The sequence below is a fragment of the Bison bison genome, unplaced genomic scaffold (genome assembly GCF_000754665.1).
Source record: "Bison bison bison isolate TAMUID 2011002044 unplaced genomic scaffold, Bison_UMD1.0 scf7180017864035, whole genome shotgun sequence".
In the NCBI taxonomy this organism is placed as follows: Eukaryota; Metazoa; Chordata; class Mammalia; order Artiodactyla; family Bovidae; genus Bison; species Bison bison.
This window is the reverse complement of record NW_011494607.1, coordinates 10,787,683-10,806,664: the sequence shown is the minus strand read 5'-3', so window position 1 is coordinate 10,806,664 and position 18,982 is coordinate 10,787,683.

The window sequence follows — 18,982 nt, the reverse complement described above, 5'->3', positions numbered from 1 at the left end:
CAGATGGTATAACCTCTGAGCCACCAGGGAAGCCCCATAAAGCAAATAGCTTTCCCCATTTTAGAAATAATAAAACTTGATAGCCTGAGATGTTGCATCTTAAGTGGCAGAGGCAGCATTCAAACCTCTGTTTTGCCTGACTTTAAAGGCTTCTTTCTTTTCATTACACTGTGTCAAAGAGAAAGGTTTTGTTAGGATCTTTGTCATTGTATTAGAAGAGAAAATAATTGAGTACTTCTTTTCCCACTCATTAATTTCTATAGCACTTTAAAAGCAAAATCTCATCCACAATATTTAAGCAAAAATAAATGAAAAAGTAAATACAGTCATGGGGAAAGTACAGAAAAAAGGTAATAAGAAATTGGAAAAGGAAAAATAATCTTCTTTAGTATTAAAAAAAGTGGGAGGAAGAGGAGATCAAATAGTGGTTTGGCTAATTTGAATCTCCCCTGGGTGGGCAGCACCGCTCAGTTCAAAAATGCCTCTTAAAGTAGTTGAGTGCCCTCTTCCCTCCTGAAGTTGGTAGACCACATCGGTGCAGCTACACGGAAGGGTTAAATGGAGAACACAGAACAAATCCCTTACTGTGTGAAGCCAAAGGCCAACTTATGCTCTCAAATGGCTCCACAGCTGGTCGTGGCCTTTAGGGTCCTGAGAGCAGTCCGGATAATGTGAGGCTGAAGGCTGTGTGCCCTGATGAGAGATGCTGACAGCTTCTACCACCCCAAGTCCATTTAACACCGAAACCACGTGCAACCTATCTGGAGAAGTGGAGAAGGCAGTCTTTAGGCAGCCCCACAAATAATCCACTGACTTTTGATATCTCTACACATCCATGCCTATCACTCACCCTTTGAACGTCATTATGGAAGAAGCAGAGCAGGAGAGTCAAATATCACAATAGATATTACTTTAGCTAAGTGGTGTCTTGGGAGAGAAAAAAACAAAACAAAAAAACACAGGAGTGACATTAGTATACAGAAGCAACTGGTGACACGGTTTATTTATTCAGCAAGGGATATTTTAAATCAGTGCAATGGGCATGGACTCTGGAGTCAGACACAAGTAGATCGTAATGTGAAGTTCCCAGCCATCCTAAAAACTTAGGCAGGTTAACTGAATTACACTGAATCACAACATCAATATTGACAAAATGAGAAATAATAAGCAGTTTAAAATGTATTTGAAAATGTGCCTAATACATAAATGTTGCTCAAAAAATATTTGGGTTTTGCCCCTTATTTGAATATTTTCTTGCAGCCCAAAGGGGTTGAGCCATGAAAGACTGCTTATTTATCCAAGCAACTAAAAAAAAAATCACTAAGATCTTGTGTCCTTCACCAGTTTCTTTAATATCTCTGAGTTTTAGTTTCAAAATCTTTCAGAGAAAACTATATCCCCAGAAAGCAATTATGAAAAAAAAGATAAGAATAATTATGATTCTCATAATCTCTACTCAGAGATCTTTACTCAGAGTTTGAGAAAAATATGTTGAAAAAACCAGGTACTTAGATTATTATAATTATTCATGTTTTTATTGAGACTAATTAATGCCAAAAATAAGCACCAAAGAGATATTTGAAAAGCAGTGCTATTTCTTTGGAAGTCGCTCCTTTCCAAAATGTATGATTTTAATGTTCCCTTAGATCGCTTTTTGTTAGAAATATTTTTACATAGATACATACCTATCCAATCCTTAGCCATTAGTACTAAAATGTATTTCTTTCTGAGATATAAATGATGTTCAAAGGCCAATCACTCTGTACAAATGTCACACTCCTCAAGATTGATTTAGCATTTCTCCAACCTTCAACAGATTCTTGAATCAGTAATACTCAGAGACACAAAACACATCAAATATACTAGTGTAATGCTTACAAAATCAATAAATGGTGGTCTTGTGAGTCTTGTTATGTCTACTTTATTGATGGACTTTTTATTATATCTGTAATTACAGTTCAAAAATACAGTTTGATGTTCTTAAGAAAAAGTATTAACTCTTAAATTCTCTAAACCATAGGCCTTTGACTTTTTCCTTTTTTTTTTTTAACTGTTCTATGGTGTAAACTATTCTACATCCAAACAAACAAGAAAGCCACAAATGAATCTTTGAGGTTCAGGGGCTGGAATGGAGGCTCTTATTGGATTAGTCAGATAGATCCACCTGTCTACCCAGAAAAGTACTGAGAAGGGCTCCTTTAACTTGGGACTTAATGGAGATAATCAAAGAAAGTGTTGAGACTGCTTCATCCCACTATCTCTAAAGAGAATAGTACTTACATACAATAAACTCTAGAGATTGGGTGTGATTTCTGGTCATTTTCTGTTTCTTCTCACCGACAAGTGATGGTTATCAGTGCATGGCTAGGCAAATGGCTGTGGTTCAATTTTACTCTTCTTCTGGTTTTCTACTTCCTAGATCTCCTACAAGAAATAGACTATCAAGAACATCTTTTCTGCACTCCAATGCCCTTATTATTATTTTACAGGAGTACTAGAATTTACTTAAAAATAAATCGCCATAGGTTATGTATGTGTCAGCTATTTGGATATGGTCAGTTCTCTTAATCATAAATTCACTCCAAGGAGTAGTCAATATCTAAACAGGTGCCATTTTTGTTGATCAAACATATTTGAATATCATCCATTTCCTATGGTTCAAATTAATATAATGACCAGCATTTCATAACTTTGAGCAACATAGGCTTAGCTGTTTAGCTTAATCCATTTTCAAAGAAGAATTTTCATTGGTAAAATTAGTGACTTTGACATGCATGTTCATGGGTTTTGGAAATCATTTTTCCCTAGTAAAATTAATGCTATTCAGATATGTGGATTGGCTTTATTTCAGAGACAAACTATTCTCTCATGAACAGAATATAACAGTCTAACAAGCCCTTTAAAGCATAGCCACAAGGATGATGCCTGAGGCTTGATCTTTAAATGGTCCTGTGTCCAGCCACTGGTCTCCAGAATACTTCTCATATCTGCTTCAATTGACAGTCCGATGCAAACTAGGAGAGAAGAACCTACAAATATAGGAGACTGAGGTTTCGTTTTTCTTATAGAGTAAGTTGTTTAAAATGTTTTACACCTATTTGCCAACACATGATTGTTTAATATGTGTCTCTGTGGGTGGTTGAATTTGATCTGACACTTGCTTACATTATTGCTTGGTTAGGAAGTATAGGAAGTGGCAGCTACATGATCACCTAAAATATCCTAACAGTTGCACATAACTAAGTTTTCTTAGGTCACTTGGTGACACAATATCTTAATCTTCTAAATGTGTCCCTGATCAAAGTACAGTCTTTGTGAGGTAATTACTCATCTGTCCCTGTGGCAGACTTCCCTTCCTCCAGAAGGCTGTCCTGTGCTGAGAGTCTCTGGGATGCCATGCTTCATTGACTGTAGACCAAGTGCTCTGTGTTAAAGTCATGTGGTTTCTTTCAGTTCTCACTGGGATCAGCATGCTCTCTGAGAGGATTTAAAGCCTTTTCAGCTGGAAGAGTCACTTCTTGCTTTGGGCTAGGACTCCATACATTGCCTTATCAATTTGAATAGTGATGGGGTTATGGTACTCAATGTTGATATTACTATACTCCCTGCCCTGAAGTGTGGGGCATTACTGCTTTATGGTCTTACAGGAAAGGCTTTATGTATGGCCATGCTTTATGTATGTTCATGGTCTTGCAGGAAAGCTTTTATGTATGTTCATGCTTTAAATCCTACTTTACAACTTATGTGAAAGCGAGGCACAGCTTACTATGATTTATAATGTAACATATTATCACATATGAATTTTGGAACATAAATGCCAGAGTTTAGGGTTCCCTGAAAAACAGATTTTGAAATACTGATTCATATCATCTGATCATTGGGTGTGAGCTGCTCTCGTAAAAAGGGTGTAATATTAGTCAAAGCTGCTGCTTTTTGCCAAGGAAGGTGCCCAGAGAGGGAACTGGCCATAAATTGTCAGCAACCAACACTCTCTGGAGCTTGAAGAATAAGGACCACAGTCTTGAAGGCTGGTCAGATCGGCACATCACAACATCTTTTCTAGTTAGTCTGAGATTCGGACTATTTTCAATGAGGTCCCTTTCTTTTTCTGAGAGTGTCTTCCTGGTCTGGTTTTGACTCAATCTCAACTTTGCCCTTGATTTCTCTGGCACTGCCATAATTATATGGGCTCTCCCGCCTCTCCTCATAAATGTCATGAACCTCAAGGGCACAATATTTGTCGAGTATAGGAGAGGCTCCCTTTCCTGTTAACACCAACCCAAACTGTGTCCAGCACTAACAAATAAGGGAAAATGTAAAGGAAAACCATTGTTGAAAAGAAATATGATAATTTTAAAGTATTTATTTATTAATTTACTTGCTATATAGTAATCTCTACCTCCTCCAATGTAAAGATGGAAACAAAAGAAAACATAGAGGCTTCCAACTTGGAGCCAAGTGCCCCTGAGAAGTAGGAGAGCCTAAAAAAAGTGATTAGAGTAATTCAATATATCATATAACCTAGTAGGTTAAAAATGACTTAATGACTGAGAAATGGTCAAAGGCAAATTAACACCAGAAGATTAGAGTTTTACCCCAGTGAATAAAGGAAATGATAGTAGGAAAAAGAGCTCAAGAAAATGTTAAATTACTTTGACATGATATTCCTGGGAAAACAGGAAAGCAAGAAAAAAGGAGCTGGAGTGATCAAAAGGCGGGTGAAGTGATTTCTGCTACTCTTAAACTAACAAGTGTTCTCTGATAGTTTTCACCTACAAGACCATCCTCAATTTCCTCAGGTTTACAAAACTCCATATTAATGCAACTCCCTCTCAAGGAGAGCAAGAGGGGGATTAAGTACAAAATTAAGACCTTCAGGAAAAATGTAATACTTTAAAACAGCATACTTTCTCCAAAGTTTCTAGCTAATATTTTCTAATTTTGGCCTTTTACTTAAATCCCATGTGGGCCTACCCTGCCAATTTTCACCTCACCAATTCTACTTTCATTCAAAGTGTTTTTGAAATGCAACATCTACCATGAAGGTTTCCCTCATAAGAATGGTTTCTGCATGTCTAGCTAATCTGAGTATGCAAATATATTGACATTCTCACTTATCTCGTCCTTACTTCATATACTCGGGATACTAGCTTGTTTAGAAATCTATTCCCCAGTTTTATTTATCCAGTTACCAATCCCAGAACCTTACAGGTAACTATGATGTCAATAAACTACTGCAAAATTAAACAGTCTGTGGGGTCCCAAAGAGTTGGACATGACTGAACATGAACAAAATGATGACATAGTTTGGCACTCAAAATGATTTCTAATGTGTCAGTATGGTCACATCTTATCCAAGAGTACACAGTACAAAAAACCAAGAAACCCTCCTGAGGGGCCACTGGTCATCCCTCAGACTTAATTTATTTATGTCTTTATCCGTCGCGACCAATATGAATATCTATAGCAAACTCTAGCTCTGTAATGTGTCATCTAAACCACAGATATAGAAACATAGATACAAAGGAAACAGAAGAGACCCATCATCTTTAAATAAAAGGGAGCAATGACCTTCACAGATTGTCTCCATGCAGAAGGAAGTCCCTGTAGAAAGGTCTATAAACAGAATAACTGTGCACTCACTATATTTTATTCAGAGATACCAGTGTTTATTTTTAAACAAAAAGGAAGGTTCTCAAGGCCCATTAGTTTTTTCTTAACCACAGACAAACTTCACCCACCCCCTTTGGAATCGGTGATTATTTTCATAGTACTCTGGATCATTTCAAAAAGGATAAAATAGAATGAAGGGCTGCTCTTACAAACACAAATTTTATAGAATCCTTTGGACTGGTAGCTTTGGAAATTCTTCTCTCAAGGGAAGTAAATTTAAGTGGAGCTGCACTTGAGTTCAGTTTGTATTCCCCTCTCAATTACCATCAATGCAGCTGAATCAGGAGCTACACCAAAATTCCTGAGATAGCTTTTTAAAAATCTAAAATAAAAGAAGAAAGTGTTACTGCAGACTGAGGTGAAAGAAATTTTGATACAAGAGGGACAAAATCCCTGGAGGGAGGAGCTGAGGGCAAGAAATAATGAAACAAAAGCTTGCAATACCCAAAGCAGAATATGCACACTGTGATCTTTGTTCTTTCTTTTAATTGTTTAGGCCTGCAAATATTTGATATGAAGTTGCTTGACTTAAGAGGCAAGGGAATTTTTTTTAACAGATATAAAATGAACAACCCAGGTGATTATCATAATGTGGGAAAGGAACAGCAAGTTAGGGTAATATATTTGGAAGTTGCTGTGATTATAAAATTCCCCAACAATGGACCCCAGGCAGCAGGCAGTGGGAGAATCCAATCATGCCTTATTGCTTAGGCATACTGTAGGCCACTATTATATAAACACTTATTAGCTCAAAACAATAAGTTATGTTTATAAGACAAAACATTATTCAGTAATGCTTCTCCACTCCCAATAGCTAGATCTTTGCTTTGGCTTCGACTTTTCAGTAAGTAAGAGACGTTTTGACTAATTAAAATGTGCAAAATATGTAAGTTTCAGAGCTGGTTGTTGGATTCAAGCAATTGCAGAAAAACAACTCTTTTGAAGATAGTACAATCCGATATTTATGAAATGCTATTGAAACTTAATACTCAAAATGGAGTAATTTTTGAGTTACTTATCTCTTTCTTACCTTCCTGTCAACTCACGCCTACGATTCCAGCCATACAAAACATTTAACTCTTTTATGAAAGCTTCAAGTGCTATCGGAGAGGGTTTTAACATAGCACTAAGAATACCCATGGGAGCATAATTATTGTTGCCCAGAATGTGCATCTTGGTGCATTACTTCTAGTCTGACAGCTCTGCTCTATCAAGCACACTCTGGTTCATGTATGCATGTCAGTACCATTGTAGCCTTCTCTGTGCTGACCTAAGTACCATTGAGCAGATTTAAATTGTAGATTTAAATTTAAATCTACACAGTGAGAATCTGAGCTCGTTAGATATTAGAATCAAGTTTTCTGATTCCAGAAAGATTGATTAGGGTACTTCCACAGGCATTTTTGGAAAAAGTAGAAAACAACACAGTATTTGGTCCACATTTTGTAAATTGACTAAACAAATCAGTATCAGATTTGGGATGGTAAATGTAATGCTTGCATTTTGATTCTCATCTATTACAATAAAGAGCTTTCCTTGTGGCTCAGCTGGTAAAGAATCTACCTGCAATGCAGGAGACCTGGGTTCAATCCCTGGGTTGGGAAGATCCCCTGAAGAAGAGAAAGGCTATCCACTCCAGTATTCTGGCCTGGAGAATTCCATGGACTGTATAGTCCATGTGATCACAAAGAGTCAGAAATGACTGAGTGATTTTCACTCACTTCACTCACAATAAAGATGCACTAATTTTAAGGATTCATGGTGAGTACTGTGCCAAATACTATGGATATAGAGGTAGAATAGACCTAGGTTCTAAATTAACATATAGAGATGCACAAAATATGTAAAGTTAGGAATTGAAGGAAGTTAAGATTTTAGTAGATTCAAGACTTTGCTGTGAATAAAATCTGAGATTAAGACCTAATGCTTCAGGGAAATGGTTCTGTGATCTTATGCAGTCTCTTTCATCATCATAAACCTCAGTCACTTGTTCTGTAAAATGGATTTAATACCAAAAGCTGCCTCCTTGGGTGATTTTGTGATATAAGTGAAGTAATTATGTAACTCATTTACTATAGTATCTTGCTGATAATAAATGCTCAATTAATGTTAGCTAGATGGCATTTTAACCAGTGATTTAAAAAGCAACAAACAGACTTTGGGTTTGAAGTTCTAAATATACAACAATCATAAAGGTCCTAGTGAGAGTGAGAGAGAGGGAGAGAAGTGATGGTTAATGTGCGTTCCCCTACTAACTGGCGGCTTTAAGTTCCACTTCATAGGGGCTGTTCAAGAACATAATAACGGGCCACAAACACAACCGCCCTTCAATAACATGAAGGTGAGCTGCACGCAGAAGGTGGGCACGAGGACTACAAAGGTGCAGTGAAGCACAATGGGAGGAAACATAAAATAGCTGTTGATCACTGGGATGTAGTAACAGCAAGAGCTGGCGGGGACCAGTCAGAGAAGAGGTGGCTCAGAGGAAGGGAGACAACTGAGCTTCCCATGAGACAAATTCACTGAGCTCCAAACAGCAGGCGACTGGGCAAGTCTACCAAAGGATTTCCCCTTGTATTCTGGCCTGGGGTGCTGTCCAGGTCAGCAGGTCTCTCTCTCTCCACAGTTGGAACACAGATCCAGACAACGTCTCCTAGAGACAGCCCAGGAGAGTGAAAAGAGCAGAGGCTGTGTGTTTTCTCACAACTCCACCAGCTCGGTGAACTTGGGCAAGTCACTTGACCTCTGTGGGACTCAATAACACGGTCTATAAAACATGACAACATTGTCAACCCAGAAAGCAATCAATAAAGGTTAGTGTCCTCAGATTTCCTTCTCAGCCCTAAGTCATCTAATAGTTGGCTTATTTAAATGTGTATGTTTCTATATGAACACTAGATCCAGCCCTTAAAGCACCCAGGGGTTACTAAAGTGAATCTGTGGATTCTTTGCCATGGGGACAAGCAGATTTCTCTTCTCTGTCACAACAGGAAATCATCACCACCCATCATTCCTCTGCAATCATTTCAGCTGCAGCCGAAACAGGTCCCTTTCTTTATCTCAGGATTACTGTTACTCTGGGAAACTCTCTAGAGCTTCAAAATTCTTGGTGCATTTAGTGAATTTTGCTTTCAATCCAGATTCCAGATACAGACTTTTAAAACTATGATTTAATATATATATATATTTTTTTTTTACATCGTGGCAACCAAACCTCAAATCTTTTCAAACCTCAAAGAAAGCCTGCTGTCATTGGTTTTGCCCTTATCCACATCAGCATGTACTTCCTTACCACAAATTAGGTCACAGATAAGTTTGGAGCTGCCAATCAGCCTCGGATTCATCAAGCATTTTAAACTGCTGGTGCCGCAGTACAGACGCGCCAGTGTGTGCCACCGATAACGGTATCATTTGCATAGTTACAATCAGTTAGTGATAGAATGCCTGAGAGGCAGAGGGGATGCATGGCAAATGCAAAGTCACTTTCAGATTTGCATTCATTTTGGTTTTAAACGGGGAACAGAGGACCTGACTGAAAGGGGCGTCACCTCCCATGCAGCTGGATTCTGCGGCGCCTCTGCCTATAGAGCGTTTCAACCCTTTGAAAGTGCTTTGTGATCTTCCTATGAACTATTCTTCTCAACAATGTCTGACATCCCTAGTAGGCATTATTATCCATAATTTAGTGAAAGGGAAGTGAATCAAAAACAGGTTGAATGACTTGTTCAACCCTGCAGGAAGTCACAGCGCAGGCAGAGGAAGAACCCACAGCTTTGTACCGGCTCCCCATCTGTTGCTAAGCCCCATTAGCTGTGCTTCCTACCTGGACCTAGTAATTAGCCAAACTAAGCGCTGCCAAATAAGGACGATGCATTGATTTTTTTTTTTTTTTTTAATCACGTTCCCTTTGTTGAACTTACTTTTTGACTTGGAAAACAGTGTAAAAATCCGCACCCCCGCCCCGCAAAAAAAAAAAAAAACAGGAATAATTAAAAAAGAGAAGGAGAGTAAGATGAAGTTCATTTATTCTGAGGATTGAGAGCACAAGGAGTTAATGGTTCTAAATACTGTGGCCGGTGCTGGGAGAGAGGCTGGTAAACCTTGAGAGAATTGTGCTCTACTTAAATGACAAGTACCAGGATCTGATTGATATTCTCTGTAAAGTTTTCCCTGGTTACATCGTTTTTCCTTGGCACCTATGATTTATGGAATATACCCATATTAATTAGGCATATGCTAGTATTTGGGAACAAGCGGCAATAAGAAAATCCTTTTGCATTTCATTGCATAATATATACAATTTATTGAAAAGACACAAGTTTGGAAACTTGGGGAAAAGGTTAAGCACTTGCTTCAGGTCCCATAAAGGAAAATGCTGTCAAAAGTAGATCACCATCCCCTAAATATTAAGAAACCAAAAAATAAGTTCTATCATAGGGAAAAAAAAATTTAAAAACCATGGCAATCCCTGACTCAGCAAACAAAAGCAGTTGACAAATGTACCTGCTACCCTGTCAACAGCTGATCTTGCCTTTTCAGGATGGCCTTATCAACTTAAGATCTTGTTGGAGAGTAATGAACAGGAGAAAAGACACTGGTCCTCGGATTGCTCATCCTTAGAGCTCCTTACATAGCTTGAAGGGGAGCAGGGACTGGGATAAATCAGTGCTTTGAACCTCTTGATAATTGGTGTTCAAATCTCAGAATCTGGGTATTATTCTTGGCTAAAGTATTTAATATCTACCACCTGGCTGGATTGTTCCCTATATTCATATGGGGAAGACATAGTAGGCAAGCGTTCACCCTTGCAAAAGTAGCTGGCAGAACTGAACTACATACAAGCCTGACCTAGTGTGCACTCCGAGCCCTCTCTTTTCTCCCAGTTTCTCCCATATGGATTAGGAATGCCAGTCACTTCTGGAGAGGGCAAGGGAGTGCACACAAGAGGAGAGTTTATTTTTAATTAGAGTGCCCCCTAAATGCAAAAGCAAACCTGTATCGCAGAAATTTAGCAACATGAATGAACCATTTGTTGAATACTGACTTGGATATAACATTTTACAAAGGATATTTCTAAACATCACAAGAATCCTGCAGAACAGGTAGCTCAGAATGACCTATGCAGGCAGCTAAAAAGCCGAGAGTGACGAGGTCTCTAACTCTGGGGTCAGAGGGCAGTGCTCCTGAAGTCCTCTTCGAATTCATTGGGCAATTCAGAGGAAGTCCCAAAGTGAGTTCTTTCTTATGTTATCTGTGATATTTAGACTTGCTCAGTTCTCAGTCAACTTTTATAAATATAATTACTTCCAGGGATGTCTTCATGTTCACATTTTCCTTATGCTATTTTCTTGGCAGTGTGCATCCTCAGGCATCCAGCCATCTAACCATGACCACAGGTTGACAGACACTGTCCTGTAAGTGGGAGCATTTTTATTCCTTTCTCCACCCCACCCGCACCCCATCAGCTCCAGATTCCTTCTCTTACTCCCACATGGTCCTTGGGATGGAAAACTTCTGCTCATATCAGATAAGTCCCACAAATCACTTAAAGATTTGTGGCAATCACATAACTGCAGCATCATTGGTTTTCTTTTTAACTTTTAAAATTTATTTATTTGGCTGAGCCAGGTCTTAGTTGTGGCATGTGGGATGTAGTTCCCCAACCAGGGACAGAACTTGGGTCCCCAGCATTGGGAGCATGGATCTTAGCCACTGAACCACCAGGAAGTCCCACAGAATCAGATTTTTCTAGAGTTTTTAAGATTGTAAAAAACACCAATGGCAATGATTACTCAACCTGGCTTGGGAAGGAGTCTGCTGATGAAGGACAGTCTAGGGGGTGCTCAAATCATGGTTCAGGCTGTGAACAGCCCATGGATGGTTATACCACAAAGGTCAATTTGTCCATCATAGATTTATCTTTATCTGATTTGCTTAAGAGGAACTCTTCAAATTTATTTGTCCCTGTTTTGTACATATTCAGCGAACACAGTAGAGATAATGATACTCTGCACAATGGACAAGTCTTTTTTTACTAAACCTGTCCAAGACATGCACATATATAAAATACATTGCATTTCCCAAAATAGCAAGTCTGTTTGCATCAAAATAAGGTGATTAAGAATGTATATCCTGGAGTCAGTTACTAAGATCCTTAGCTGTGCGTTTTGGGGAAATTTATTTCATTTCTTTAAGTCCTTGGCTTCCTTCTGTGAAAACAATATAAAAAGAGAACTTACATTATAGGGTTGTTTTGAGGATTAAATGTGATGATGTATATAAAGCCCACAGCACAGCATCCAACCGTACTAAACACTTGATGATTGTTTTTGCAAGTACCTCTGTCCACATGCACACACAGTGCACACACAAGGCAAGGAAGGAAGGGCGTCAGGAGGATGGACACTTCCTATAATGAATTTACTCCATTAGAGGAGATATTGCTATTCTCATCTTATCCATGAGGGAAAAGCAGAGACAGATTAAAATGGCTTCCACCAGCTCACACAGTTGTTTATTGATCAAGTCGGAATCAATTCAGGATTCTGATTGCAGCTTGTCTTCATACAAAAGCTCTTCAAATAGCTGCACTCTGCTTCTAACAGTGCTCTCTGCTATAGGTATAATCAGCCTGAACAAAAAGCAAAGGCATAATAAAAGAGCTTCATGGAAACTGCTTTCAACTTTATTCCATGATCTTTTCCCACAATTCTTCCTAACTATTCACCTTCTGGTTATCCTAGAGGATAGATACACAGGGCTGGGGCTTCCCAGGTGGTGCTAGTGGTAAAGTGTCTGTCTGCCATAGAAGCAGATGCCTGAGACAGGAGTTCGATCCCTGGGTCAGGAAGATCCTGTGGAGGAGGGCATGGAAACCTATGCCAGTATTCTTGCCTGGAGAATCCCATGGACAGAGGAGGCTGGTGGGCTGCAGTCCATAGGATCGCATAGAGTTGAAAGTGACTTAGCACCCACACATGCACCCACACAAAGCTCATTCCAAGTCCACCTGGATCTAATCACCCACAACCTGGGTAAAGCATAGGAGTAAGGATGTTGCTACCAGAGGCTGGGGGAAAAACCAGTAACACATCTTTTAAAGCTGAAATGAACAAGATTGAAACATGTTCTTAACCTTGAAGGATTTTTTTTTAAGGTTCCATTTATATGTAGTTATTTTGATAAGCCATTTTCATGTTAATTTTGTTTATACATATTCTAAGTTTCAATAAAATGTGCAGTGGCTTTTGTTTTTCCATTTTATGTAGATCTGTATCATCCTTATTGACTTTACATAATGAAAAAGTGGCTTCCCAGTGTCATTAGTATTGATCTTGATGAGGGCGAAAGTGACTGTTAACTCTCAAAATCATCTGTAAATATTTAATCATCCCCATTGATACTATGAAAAATAGATCAAGTGCTCATTTTCTTTCCTGCAGTCATAGTATTTGACTCTATAAATGGCAGAAATCTGTATCCTCATGGTTAAAAAACAAAACAAAAGCAATAAACAAACCTTAGATATCTACGAGACTTTTCAGATTTCAATGAGAAAAAGGATGCAAGAATCTAAAAATAAATCTTTTTCTTAAGGTATTATTTTACCTCATTTCTAACAATAGTGATCCAAAAACATTTGAAAGAAGGTACTGCCAACATCACAGTTGACTGCCAATATTCCCAGGACTCCTTTCCTCCTGGGTACCAGTGGGGCTGACCTACAGAGCTTAGTGCTCAGTCCTGTCCAACTCTTTGTGATCCCATGGACTGGAGCCCAACAGGCTTCTATGAACATGGGATTCTCTAGGCAAGACTACTGGAGTTAGTTGCTATTTCCTACTCCAGAGGATCTTCCTGACCCAGGGATCGAACTTGAGTCTCCTGTTTCTCCTGAAATGGCAGGTGGATTCTTTAATGCGCCACCTTGGAAGCCCTGCAGGCCCCATTGTAATAAGGTGTGGTCATAGGACTGTCTTTGGTTACTTAAGTGTTAGCAAAGGTAAAACATTTCAGTCTGAAACAGTTAATTACCAATGCCTTATCTCTAGCTCTTTCTGCCCTTTGAGGTTGTTTATGGAAGATTTCTTGTTGTGGAAGTTTAAGATGTTGAAGAAGCCCAAGCCATCTATTTACAGAGCTCCCTTTTACTCATAGATGGCATTGAGTGACCGAAAAGTACACTCTATTTTGTTAAGCTACTGAAAACTGGGGGATTGTTTAACCAAACCTGCCTTGATTTATTGGCCCAGCTATAAAATATTGACGTCCACTTTCTCTTTTACTAAAAGCAAAGATTAAAAAAAAAATGCCCAAAGACCTCAGTAACAACGTGTGGCAAAATTTTGTCCATATATATCATTAGAAGCAAGAGATAACAAGAATTAATATTGTATGTTGATGCATATATGTGGAATCTGAAAAAAATCGGTATAGATGACCTTATTTACAAAGTAGAAATACAGACACAGATGTAAAGAACAAACATATGGATACCAAGGGAGTAACTGGAGAGTAGAATGAATTGGTAGATTGGGATTGACACGTATACACTACTGATACTATGCATAAAATAGATAATTAATGGGAACATACTGTATAGTGCAGGGAACTCTACTCAGTGTTCTGTGGTGACCTGAATGGGAAAGGAAAGGAAAGTGAAGTTGCTCAGTCATGTCCGGCTCTTTGCCACCCCATGGACTGTAGCTTACCAGGCTCCTCCATCCATGGGATTTTCCAGGCAAGAGTACTGGAGTGGGTTGTCATTTCCTGACCTAAATGGGAAAAAAAAATCCCCCAAAGAGGGAATATATGTATATGTATGGACTTTCCAGGTGGCACAGTGGTAAAGAATCGACCTGCCAATGCAGGAGATGCAAGAGACACACATTCTATCCATGGGTCATGAAGATTCCCTGGCGAAAGGAATAGCTACCCACTCTTGTATTCTTGGGGCTTCCCTGGTGGCTCAGAGGTTAAAGCGTCTGCCCGCAATGCAGGAGACCTGGGTTCGATCCCTGGGTTGGGAAGATCCCCTGGAGAAGGAAATGGCAACCCACTCCAGTATTCTTGCCTGGAGAATCCCATGGACGGAGGAGCTTGGTGGGCTACAGTCCACGGCATCGCAGAGTCGGACACGGCTGAGCAACTTCACTTTCACTTTCACTTTCCTGTATTCTTGCCTGGAGAATCCCATGGACAGAGTAGCCTATCGGGCTAGAGTGGATGAGGTCGAAAAGAGTCAGAAATGACTGAGCAACTGAACACACACACATACACACACACACACACACACACACACATATTAGAGATTAGGGGCTGAGAAGTAATGGGCTTAACAGTAATTGTCCATTTTACTGGCTCTGGATCTTAAAAAAAGAGATAATTTAGAGAGGATGTAAAATTACTGGCTCAATTATTTTATGTCACTAATTATTTTTTTAAATTTTTATTAGAGTACAGTTGCTTTACAATGTTGTGTTAGTTTCTACTGTATAGTAAAGTGAATCAGCTATACATATACATACGTTTTGTGTGTGTGCTCAATCATGTCCTACTTTTTGTAGCCCCATGCTACTGTAGTCCAACCGTCTCCCCTGACCATGGGATTCTCCAGGCAAGAATACTGGAGTGAGTTGCCATTTCCTACTCTAGGGCATCTTCCTGAACTTGGGATCAAACCAGTGTCTCCTGCATTGGCAGGTGGATTCTTTGCCACTGTGCCACCTGGGAAGCCCATAATCTCTAATAGTTTCCAGTAAGTAAAGAAAATGACTGAAACGAAACTCTATATTTATTCAATATTGTTTTAATAAAGTGAAATAATTAGACTATTTTTAAAGGATATATAGGGAAAAGAGGATTGCAGTCAAAAAGAAGTTATATTAGATTGAAAGAGTTCTGAGTTATTTTTGCCGTATTCCAGGTTAAATATAATTTGGTCACATTGCATTTTTTCTTTTTATTTACTTTTCCTCAGTTTAAAACAACATTTTTTGGCTCAGTTTCTATGGGTCAGGAGTCTGAGCACAGTTTAACTAGATTCTCTGCTTCAGGGTCTCACAAAAGTTCAATTACAAAGTTAGTCTGGAATACATTTCCATCCGAGGCTTTACTGCAGGTATCTGCTCTTATGGTTATTGGCAGCATTTAATTTCTCATGGACTGTTGGACAAAGGGCCTCAGCTTCTTGTTGGCTGTTGGTCAAAGACCATCCTCATCTCCTAAAACCTGCTTCAATCATTCCCTGGATTTGTCTCATTAGTCCCAAGAGATCCATTCTCCAGGAGGCTGATGTCTTTGGAGTGCATCAGCTGAGTGCCTCTGCTTTCCATCTTCCAGCTGTGTTTGACCAGTGTGAGGCACCCAGCAGAAAATGTAGACAGGAAGGAGATTGAGTTTGTGTTTCTGTTTCCCTGATTTCCTCTCCTCCTTGCCAGGCATTGAGTTGGCTAATTTTTTCTAAACAAAAATCAAAGCATTTTTAATCAGGGGCCTTCAGGTCCAGCTGTTGTCTCTGGATCCTCATAGTTAATTCCCCACTTGCCATTTAGACAGAGTAGTAATGGCTTCCCAGTTGGCTGGTCCTGGGACGCTTTATTGTTCCCCTTGGTTTCCCTTAATTTGTTCATACCATTTAAGACATTCCTTTATTTAAACTCTCCCTATTTACCTTATTTGACTATGCACATGTTTGTCCAGGTCTCTGCTATAACCTACTTTCTAAAAATCAGCCTAATTTTAAATGACTCCTTAGTAGCATCAGTGACTTTCTTCTCTTTATGAATTATTTTACCCCAAGTTTTTACATAACATGAAATTTATTATCTTAACCATTTAAACTTCATGATTCAGTGGCATTAACTACATTCACATTTTTTTGTGCAACCATCTCCAGAATTCTTTTCATCTCACAAAACTGAAATTGTACCATTAAACTATAACTCCTCCTCTTCCCTCCCTACTCCCAGTCCCTGGCAACCACCATTCTACTTTTGGTCCCTACGATTTTGACTACTCTAAATATCTCACATAAGTAGAATCATGAAGTTTTTCTCTTTTTGCTTATTTTACTAAGCTTAATGTTTTCAAGCTCCATTTATGCCATATGTGTTTCCTTTCTAAGGTGGAATAATATTCTACTATGTACATATATCCGGAGAAGGCGATGGCACCCCACTCCAGTACTCTTGCCTGGAAAACCCCATGGACAGAGGAGCCTGGTGGGCTGCAGTCCATGGGGTCACTAAGAGTCAGACAGGACTGAGCGACTTCACTTTCACTTTTCAGTTTCATGCTTTGAAGAAGGAAATGGCAACCCACTCCAGTGTTCTTGCCTAGAGAATCCCAGGGACGGGGGATCCTGGTGGGTTGCCATCTATGGGGTCGCACAGAGTCGGACACGAATGAAGCGACTTAGCAGCAGCATATACATATATCACATTTTCTTATCCACTTGTCCATTGATTGGCAACTAGGGATGGTTCCACCTTTTAGTTATTGTGAATAATGCTACTATGAACATGGATGTACAAATATCTCTTTGAGACATTGTGTTCAATTTTGTTGAATACATAACCAGAAGTGGAATTGCTGGATTATATGTTATCTCTATTTTTAATATTTTGAGGTACCACCACACTGTTTTCCACAGCAGATATATCATTTTACAGCCCTATCTATAGTGTACAGGATTCCAGTTTTTCACATCCTCACCAACACTTGTTGCTTTCTGGGTTTTGGAGATTTTTTTGATAGAAGTCATCCCAACAGGTATGAAATGGTAGTTCACTGCACATATTATTTGAATTTCCCTAATGATTAATGGCAGAGAGGGCAATGGCACCACACTCCAGTATTCTTGCCTGGAAAATCCCATGGCTGGAAGAGCCTGGTGGGCTGCAGTCCATGGGGTCTCCAAGAGTCGGACACGACTGAGAGACTTCACTTTGACTTTTCACTTTCATGCATTGGAGAAGGAAATGGCAACCCACTCCAGTGTTCTTGCCTGGAGAATCCCAGGAATGTGGGAACCCCGTGGGCTGCCATCTATGGGGTCACACAGAGTCGGACACTACTGAAGCGGCTTAGCAGTAGAAGTAATGATTAATGGGCAGAAGCACATGGGCTGCGATGGACAGTGCAGAACTGTGGCCAAGAGGAACTACCCAACGCCCGAGGTGAGGGGCAGCGGCCAGGAGGAGCAACCCCACCAAGGAATGCTGGCTGAGCAGGCACAGGAGGGCCAAGAGGAGCTACTCCAAGTTCAAGGTCAGGAGGGGCAGCCATGAGGAGATACCCCTCGTCCACGGTAAGGAGCAGCAGCTATGCTCTGCTGGAGCAGCCATGAAGAGATACCCCACGTCCAAGGTAAGAGAAACCCAAGTAACACAGTAGGTGTTGAAAGAAGGCATCAGAGGGCAGACACACTGAAACCATACTCACAGAAAAGTAGCCAATCTCATCACATGGACCACAGCCTTGTCTAACTCAATGAAACTAAACCATGACCTGTGGGGCCACCCAAGATGGACGGGTCATGGTAGAGAGGTCTGATAGAATATGATCCACTGGAGAAGGGAATGGCAAGCCATTTCAGTTATTCTTGCCTTGAGAAGCCCATGAACAGTTGAAAAGGAAAAATAATAGGATACTGAAAAAGGAACTCCCCAGGTGGGTAGGTGCCCAATATGCTACTGGAGATCAGTGGAGAAATAACTCCAGAAAGAATGAAGGGATGGAGCCAAAGCAAAAACAATACCCAGTTGTGGACGTGACTGGTGATAGAAGCAAGGTCTGATGCTGTAAAGAGCAATATTGCATTGGAACCTGGAATGTTAAGTCCATGAATCAAGGTGTGATTCATGGCAAGAGTGAACATTGACATTGTAGGAATCAGCGAACTAAAATGGACTGGAATGGGTGAATTTAATGCAGATGACCATTATGTCTACTACTATGGGCAGAAATCTCTTAAAAGAAATGGAGTAGCCATCATGGTCAACAAAAGAGTCTGAAATGCAGTACTTGGATGCAATCTCAAAAACGACAGAATGATCTCTGCTCGTTTCCAAGGCAAACCATTCAATATCACAGTAATCCAAGCCTATGCCCCAACCAGTAATGCTGAAGAAGCTGAAGTTGAATGATTCTATAAAGACCTACAAGACCTGCTAGAACTAACACCCAAAAAAGATGTCCTTTTCATTATAGGCGATTGGAATGCAAAAGTAGGAAGTCAAGAAACATCTGGAGTAACAGGCAAATTTGGCCTTGGAATACGGAATGAAGCAGGGCAAAGGCTAATAGA